The 6,000-nt window shown below is 49.9% G+C and overlaps 1 protein-coding gene across 16 annotated transcripts in view; it reads right to left on the minus strand.

The window, feature by feature from the left end:
• EPB41L3 (erythrocyte membrane protein band 4.1 like 3) overlaps positions 1–4,396 on the minus strand; it is a 97,178-nt gene extending 92,782 nt beyond the window's left edge. For 8 of the 16 annotated variants that reach the window (XM_074821549.1, XM_074821523.1, XM_074821507.1 and 5 more), the window contains exon 1: positions 4,299–4,396. The gene's annotated coding sequence lies outside the window, so the exon portion shown is untranslated. Of the gene's footprint in view, positions 1–3,378; positions 3,556–4,298 lie in introns of those variants that run through there. The other 8 variants (XM_074821605.1, XM_074821588.1, XM_074821596.1 and 5 more) reach the window with 4 other exon arrangements.
• Positions 4,397–6,000: the final 1,604 nt, after the last annotated feature.

The following is a 6,000-nucleotide window of genomic DNA, read 5'->3' on the forward strand; positions in this document are numbered from 1 at the left end:
TTTTGTTTCTCAGCTCGCCAACAGATCAGTTTTGATAGGTAGTGAAAGAGATTCTCTGTCTGTGGCACACAAAGTATTTCCAAGATCTATGAAGGAAAGGGTAAAAATTGAAGTGGCCTATGTAAAAGGGCTATTTTCCCCCTTTTTTTACTTCTATATACTTTTTAAACTTTTATTTATGTGTTACCCTTTCATACACTGCATCCCGTAGGATGCAAACAGATTCATGATTTAGAAGATTATTATCATTTCCTTTTTGCTTTTATTCGCTTTATTCAAGAACAACGAGCTCTGCTGATACAAAGACGACGTAAAAAGTAAAGATTTCTTTTTCCTCCAGAGACGAAAAGCTGACAAATACTCAAATTGCATTGTATCAGTTGCTCAGGAAGGGTGCAGAAGATACTGAGTTTGCTGTCTATACAGCACATTGTCTCAGATTAACTCAGCTGTCCCAAATACTGACCCATTTCTGCTTTTCCACAGCTATTAAGTCCTCGGCAATCCTCCCGAGTTTCCTCTGCACCGATGCTTATGGTGACAACGATTGAGAATGGCAGGGGCAGGAGCAAAGGGCCCATAGGATTTCTCTTACCAAAGCCAAGATAGGTGCTTATGCTCCTCTTCTCAACTACCTGTGCTGTTCATTCTAAGAAATGGAGAACTTTCCAAAGAAAACAAGCATTTCTCTTTGGGTGTTTCTAGCCAGCTAATGTGAGAGGAAGTGCTGTGTGTCCATGTACACGTTTAGACTTCGACCATTCCCGAACCATTAGAAATGGCTAATACTGGAGATTAAAAACTAAGACAAACATGTGACAAAACCTAGAGAATCCATCATCTTTTCAGTAGTTCATCTTGTTTAAAGGCTTCCTTTATGGTACTGATTCAAACTGCTTAGTGATGCTTATTTAAGTCTAGTTCTGGGTAACACTCTTTTACATACTCTATAACTTCTGTACTAAATAAAAACAATCCATCATGATCCTTTGGAATAAACACGTTTTCAGCTTAATTTTCAGCTTAGTTGACAGCAATCATATTTTTCAGTTATACATATGCATTTATTCTCACTTGATTAGAGAGAAATATGTCTGAACAAAACACTTTGAAAATTCAAACTCTGCAGTCGTAACATATTTCCAGTTAAAAACGTGATGAGTAAGATGCTAAAACACAATATCCCAGGGTCATGCTATACACACTGAAAACGCACAATCCTGCAGACTCACGAAACAGACCTCCCTGCACAGATCAACCCTTTGTTTCCAAAGCCCAGCATACACTGAATGCGCACTGACTGTACACAGATTCTCACCCCAGGATGTATTTCGATGTGATAAAGTCACACAGTTATTAATACTTCCATGTTGAAAATGCTGTACCTCGAGAGATAAAGCTTATGCTTCATCTCATGAGAAACAAGTATTCTTTTATAACTGCTTATAAATGGTTTGATGTTTTCTCTGAGACAACAAGCAGTCATTTACTGGTACATGAGATTTCCATGGAACAAGTCTGAATGTCACCCGCCGTGAATAACACATTTAACACATTTCAAGAACTTTCTGTTAACTCAAGATTATGCCTGAAATACAAAGAAGTGACATTTTATGCATTTAAAAAAATAGCCATGCATAGCCCCCGAGGAATTCACAACCATTACACCAAACAACAAATCTAACAAGTATAAGTGTGAGCATGCTACTTTGGGTCAAACCTACCACCAGTGACCATATCATCTATAAAACCCTTCCAGCCTTCAAAGAAAAACCTGTGAACAGTAATTCTTTTTCATCAAAGAGTAAATATTCAGCAGGTTGCCACTACAGAAAAAAAAAAAAAAAAGGACCTCACCCTGTTTAATTCAAAAATTACGTAAGTTGTAGCTTCACCTTCACTTGCTCCTTCTCAGAAGAGAGAATAAAACCCCAACTAAAATTAGACCTCTCCAGTTTTGCTGCAGTTCCCCAGCAGACAGACACAGCCCCACCCTGTGAGAAACCCTCAAGGAGGAGGCGGGGGGGGGGGCTGGGGATGGTGCCACACCCTGATGCTCCCCCCCTCCTCCTCCTCCTCCTCCCAAAGGCAAAACCTGCCCACCACAGAAGTGGGCTCCCATCGGATGAGCTCTTGACACGCCTCTGACCAGCTCCTCAGTCATAGGGGTAAACCTTTGGGGAGAAAAGGCCATCAGCTGCATCACTGATGGAGGGATGCGACTGCATGCAATTAGTCTGGGGAGAGGCCAGGCTGTACCGGTCTGATTAAATAAAACCAATGTATTTTTAATGCTTCCTGTTGTGTTTCGTGTTCTCTGCTGCAGCGTGCAGGTCTGCAGCACGCTGACGGTTCAAGCTGCGCCGTAAGGAATAAACTTCCAGTGGCTCTTACTCTAATGCGGTGCTCTTGGGCTCTCTTCTCCCCTGATTGCCATGCAGGTCTCATCCTCACGTTCGAGCTGAAACTTTCCAGCCCAAGGAGACCAGCATAGCAGCATTCGCCTGTATTACATTATGCATGTACACACACACAGGTGCAGCAAGAGCCGTGAATTTAACCACATCAGTGATGCAGCACAATGATCTTGACCTTTTAATACTCTATGAAAGGACCGTTCTCAATAGATTTAAAGCATACACCCAATCGCATCCAACCAAGATTTACTCGTCAAAAACTTACATAGTTTACTCATATTCTCATCTTCTATGAGACTCAGTTATACTTTTTTTCTCCATACAAATCTGACAACTTTCTATGGACACAGACAAATGCTGACAACATTAAAACTAAAATGAAAGAGGTATCATTCAGCTTGCCACACTAAAAAGATGAACGCACGTGGGACGCACCTAACCCAGAGCTTTTTTTTTTTTTTTGCAGGCCTCTCACTTGCAATCATTTTGACAGAAAAGTCTTCAAACATCGTAGGTACTTTCCCTTTGACTTACAAGCAACGTGCATGTTGACTTGAGGAAATACATGCCATCTCTGCCTCAAACACAAGCACACATGGGAAGAAGAGCATTCAGAGTGATATAACCACCTTTACCAAATGCCTTCCTCCTCAAGCTCAGCCCCAGGGGAAATAAAAATAAAAAAAGAAATCAAGAAACTGCAAGGCCAGATTTGCTATACTTCACTATTGCATATATCGTAAGAGTGCGAGTTTTCATGCTTCTCAGTACGTATGATAAAGTTTCAACTCTGAATGAAAAATAAAACCTAAAAAGATAAAATACTATTTCCCCCACTCCTCCAGCCCCTCTGTGGTCAACCACGTGCAAAGGGCCGCAGCCGGGGTGCGAGAGGATGGGACCCGCACAGCCCTGCTGCCGCCCACCCACTCGCGTTCTCTACTCCCGTTTCCCCACAGACCTGGCCGAGTACCGCCACTTCCACGCCGCGCTCCGCGGGGACACGGGCGGGGGGGCAGCGCCCGGGCCGCCGCCGCTCCCGCGCACCTGGGAGCCCGCGCCGAGGCAGGGGGGCAGGCAGGGGGGCAGGCAGGGGGTGCAGGGAGCCCCACGCGCGGTTCCTCCCGCGGGCGGCCCCGGCAGCTCCCAGGCCCCTCGCTGCCGGCCGGGGCCGTGAGGCGGGGGCCGTGGGGGGGGGGGCGGCGCGGCGCTGCCACTGCAGCGGTCCGGGGCTGCGATGTGCTCCGTACATAACCACACCCACCGCATTGCAGAAGCCACGGAAGGGGGGGGGGGGGGGGGGGGGGGAACACACACGACACGGCGGGGGGGCACACCAGTGTGTATGTGTGTCCCCTCACTGCAAGGCCCAGCTACCCCCTGCACCGCCCAGGCGCTGTGCTCGCCCCCCCCCCCCAAGGTGAGCGGGGCAGCGGGGGGGCCTCGGGGTGCCCCCGACCGAGCCAGGCGCCCCCCCGCCGTGCCTCAGCCGCCTACATAAGTTTCCCACAGAAACGCGTATCGCCCTAAAAAAAAAAAAAAAAAAAAAAATTAAATAGCAACCCCACACCCTCCTCGGCACAGCTGCGGCGGGAGCAGCCGTATGTCCGCCCCCCCCCCACCCCCAACCCGGCTCGGCCGGGCCGCACCGAGCTCCCGGCGCCCCCCCGGGCATCCCGGCCTCACGCACACGCCGCCCCCCCCCTGCGGCTGCTAACTTAAAAAATGGCTCCGAGGAAAGAGGTTTATATAGAAATATAAATACATATACATTGAAAAAAAAGAAAAAAAAAAGGGGGGTGGAGGGGATGTAATCTGCCCGCGCCTCCCCCCTCCCCTCCACGGGCATATCCTCCGCTTCCCCGAGGACGCTGCACGCACCGGGGGCGGGAGCGGCGGGAAGGTACCTCCGGGGGCGGCGGGAGCGGCGGGGGCGCCCGGCGGCGGCGGCGGCGGCACCGGGGCTGCTCCCGGCGGCGGCGGCCACGGCCACGCGTCAGCAGCGGCAGCGCAGCCCGGCTCTGCCCAGAGCGAGCCTCCGCCGCTTCCCAGCAAATCAGGGCTGCGGAGGCTCCTCCGGAGAGAGGGAGGGAAAAAGGAGAGGGAGGGGGGCGGGGGGGGGGGTAAGAAAGCAAAAAAAAAAAAAAAAGAAGAGAGGGGAAGAAAAAAGAAAGAAGGAAAAAAAAATAGCGCACGCCGCGGAGAACGGCAAAAGCCTGCTGCCGGCAGGTTTCTGGAGCCAGTCCCCCGCGCCTGCTGCCGCGGGGCGAGAGCGGGGCGCCGAGGGGGGGGTCCCCGGGCACACAGCGGGGAGGGCACCCCCCGCCCGGCACCGGGGTCCCCACCTGCGTCCGTAGGGATCCGGCCGGGGTTTGGCTCAGCTACATGAGTTCTTCTTCTCTCGAGGCAGATGAGTTTAGCTGCTGCAGTTGCAACCAAACCGTGGCGATGAAGAGACTCCCTGGGAACTTAAACGCAGCGAGCTGGGTGCTGGCAAGGTCTGGCTTTGATTTACACATCGGGTTTTTGCTGAGGGGGGGAGGGGGGTACCAGTCTTTTCAATTTTAATTTCCAGTGATAAACCACACGCTCTTAAAATCTGGACCCTATTTCACTCAACCACATCACCAGAACAGAGAAGAATATAGGTCCTGCCACACATCAGCTCCCGATCCAGAAAGGGCAACGTTAAAATTGAAAATGACTTTGGAGTTTTCACTACAATACAGACCACAACATGCCACATGTCAGAAAGCATCAAAAATCCCTAGCGCTTACAGAAGCCGTTTGGGAGGGGATGATCCCACTTGCACCACTTCATTTTGGTAAACACGTAGCTCCTCTCAGAAGAGCACGTAAGTGAGCTCTCCACTAACTACACGCATACGAGCAGCCTGTCGGATCCAAGACTCTGCCGCACCACGGCGCTCAGAGGCATTGCTCGTGCGCTTCTTGGGGGGACCAGCAGCAGTTGAACTTGATCTTTCTCCAGGGGGTAACTGGCTGTGGAGGGGGCAGCGATGGCTGGCTATGGCAGAGCCACGGACTGACGTGTTCTCATGCTGCACCCTCAGTCCTGTTGCAACACAGTGGATGAATTAGGCTTATTCTCTCTTTAGATAGTGTATTCTGATAGCTCCCAAAAATGGTAGAGATCCAAATTATATTCAGGCCTCTGACATGAATGGGGGAGAGGAAGATCTGTAATTAGCAGCATCTCTGTGGGATTTAAGAAGAGAAAGAGGTTTTGACAGCAGACGTACCTTTCCCAGATCCACAAAACTGCGCTGCTCTGTATTTAGTGTAGAATCATAGCAAGACACGCACCCCTCCCCTTCACCTGCTATGCAGGAGTGCTCTTTGGCAGATCTGGCACACCGTAACGTGCCCAAGGAGAGAGACTTCAAAAGGAAAATGCGTGCCATCAACTAAGAGAGGGCATACCTCTAGTCATGCAGTTGAGATAAAAAGACTTGTATACTCTTCTCCACCAGGAGCTCTGGAAGCCATCATGAATCACAAGCAAATGGACTTGACAGCTAAGACACGTTAGAGTTAACAAGGTCTGATTTGGGGGAAAAAA

The sequence above is a fragment of the Strix aluco genome, chromosome 1, assembly GCF_031877795.1.
Source record: "Strix aluco isolate bStrAlu1 chromosome 1, bStrAlu1.hap1, whole genome shotgun sequence".
NCBI classification, from domain to species: domain Eukaryota; kingdom Metazoa; phylum Chordata; class Aves; order Strigiformes; family Strigidae; genus Strix; species Strix aluco.